The sequence below is a fragment of the Sinocyclocheilus rhinocerous genome, unplaced genomic scaffold (assembly GCF_001515625.1).
Source record: "Sinocyclocheilus rhinocerous isolate Xijiao unplaced genomic scaffold, SAMN03320098_v1.1 scaffold359, whole genome shotgun sequence".
Classification (NCBI taxonomy): Eukaryota; Metazoa; Chordata; class Actinopteri; order Cypriniformes; family Cyprinidae; genus Sinocyclocheilus; species Sinocyclocheilus rhinocerous.
Genome location: NW_015652307.1, coordinates 584,455 through 587,152, shown reverse-complemented (window position 1 = coordinate 587,152; position 2,698 = coordinate 584,455). Strand labels below are relative to the sequence as shown.

At 38.5% G+C, this 2,698-nt stretch overlaps 1 protein-coding gene across 1 annotated transcript in view; it reads left to right on the top strand.

Annotated features, from left to right (window-relative positions):
• Nucleotides 1-2,698, top strand: part of syngap1a (synaptic Ras GTPase activating protein 1a) — a 53,201-nt gene that overhangs the window by 8,090 nt on the left and 42,413 nt on the right. The gene's annotated exons all lie outside the window — the stretch shown is intronic.

Sequence of the window (2,698 nt, the reverse complement as noted above, 5' to 3'; positions counted from 1 at the left end):
CTCTCTCTCTCTCTCTCTCACAGACACACACACACACACACACTCCCTCTCTCTCACACACACACTCTCACACACACACACTCTCACCCACACACACACACTCTCTCTCTCACACACTCTCACTCTCTCTCTCTCTCACACACACTCACTCTCACTCACACACACTCTCTCTCACACACACACTCTAACTCTCTCACACATTCTAACACACACTCTCACTCTCTCTCACACACACACACACACACACACACTCACTCACACACACAAACACACTTTCACTCTCTCACTCACACACACACATTCTCTCATACACACACACACTCACTCACACACTCACTCTCATACACACACTCACTCTCACACACACACACACACACACTCTCTCTCTCATACACACGCACACTGCTGCAATGCATGCAGTGACTCACTCTCCAATTGTGCTTCAGTGAGTCACACAGATGCACAGCACATATATATTGCTCCATCTGTGTGTGTGCAGGACACGTCTCATGCAGAGCTTCAAGGAGTCTCACTCTCACGAGTCCCTGCTGTCTCCCAGCAGCGCGGCCGAGGCTCTGGACCTCACGCTGGACGAGGATGCCGTCATCAAACCCGTCCACTCCAGCATCCTCGGCCAGGAGTACTGCTTCGAGGTCTGTTAGTCTGTATTCACTGCTGATGTCTGAATATGACAGTGACTTCACACCTGAGATCCTCAGGTCTTAGCCAAACCGTCATCACCATCCAGATTTTTAGAGAATAACACAACGTGACAAACTACATCAGTGGACATAAAATTATTGGCTAACACTTTACAGTAAGGTTGCATTTGTTAACATTAGTTAAAAAGGGTAGTTCACCCAGAAATGAATATGTTGTCATCATTTACTCACCCCCATGTTGTTCCAAACCCGTATGAGTTTCTTTCTGTTGTTCAATGCATAAGAAGAAGTTTTGAAGAATGTTCTATATGAATGCCGGTGACTTTCATATAGACCGGGGGTCGGGAACCTCTTTTCACCAAAGAGCCATTTTTTATTTTTTGCCAAATGCATTTTTTCAAAAGAGCCATTGAAAAAAACCAATATATTACCACTATAAAAAATACAGGTTTTCAATAACATTTCAATAACAAAACCTTTATTTATGTCCATGTACGACTCAAAAACAAACAAATATGAAGCATCACATGTTGAGTAATTGAATGAATGAAGAACAAAACACATTTTTAAATTCTGGTTAATGCATTTTTTTTTTTTTTTATGCAATTTAAAATAAATTAATATTTTACTATTATAAAAAACAACATTTACTGCTTCGGCTTTCGCTCACCGGGTACTTCGCTCAAAAGCTGCATGTGGGCCTGTTTAAACCTGGTCACTTCATGCGTTTTCTCTGATTGGATAGCTATCAGATCGTGAGAAGACCAGGTGTAAATGCCCTCCAAAACGCTTTTGAGACGCATTTAAATCCAATAGCTCCAACCACTTCAGGAGGAGGTCTGGGACGCATTGCAGACAAAACTGGACAAGTGTAAATTACAGCATCTGGTTGTTGAAACCACATATGTACATTTTACTCCTCCCAAAATGTTAAAATAATAAAGGTGTGAGTGGGTGTTATAGGCTATATGACATGTTATAGCCAGCCAGATATGACAGCGCTAATGCAACACGCATCGCCGCGGATAGAATGCAAGCCGACACGCAAATGGCTGCAAATGAAACTGAAAGAAAGATGCAGACACTCAATACTCACTCACACAATCATCTTTATTAAAAGTATAGAACAACTTATCTTTACAGTGCTTTACAGTTGCTCTCCTGTTGCGGTCTTTGATCTTGAAATTAGCTGATAATGAATAAAATGCTGCGCTCATCTGTTGCTTTCGTTGACGTGATCTCCGTTAAATTTAAATATAACGCGGGAAGTGAAGATCGGATTTATATCAGTTTTGTGACAACACATTTATGTGGCCAAGTGTAAATGGAAACGTTTTAACTAGGGCTGTCAGTCGATTAAAATTTTTTAATCTAATTAATTACATGATGTGTCGATGTTAATGAATCTAATAGCAAATTAGATTAATTAATTAATCGCAAATTACATTTGGCTGTGAAAATACCTCCGAAAGATTATTTAATGCTATTTTTGTGTTAAATGAGAACGTATTAAGTAGACATTACATATAGTAGCTTTAGAAAGAAATATTTTATTTGATTCAGCATAAAATTTCAGATTTTCATGTCACCTTTAAGAAACATCTCAGTTTTTTTTTCGTTCATGCAATGGAAGTCATTGGTAACCAAAACAGCTGTCTTCAAAATACCTTCTTTTATGCTACACAAACCTGAATGACTTACTTTCTTTTAAGTAGGATAAATGATGACATAATTAAAAATAAATTGGGTGAACTATCCCTTTAATTTTTTTCCCCTTTTTTTTTAATTTTAATTTTTTTATGAAATAATACTCTAAGAAACTAAATCTGCCAGCAGGTGGCAGTAAATGTCTTTATGAGTCTTTCATTAATTCGATTCGTTCAAACGGCTGATTCATTCAGGAGTTCAGTAAACTGCTCTCTTTATGAACGGACCTTTGAATCATTGATTCACTTGATTCGTTCAAACGGCTGATTCATTCAGGAGTTCAGTAAACTGCTCTCTTTATGAACGGACCTTTGAATCATTGATTCACT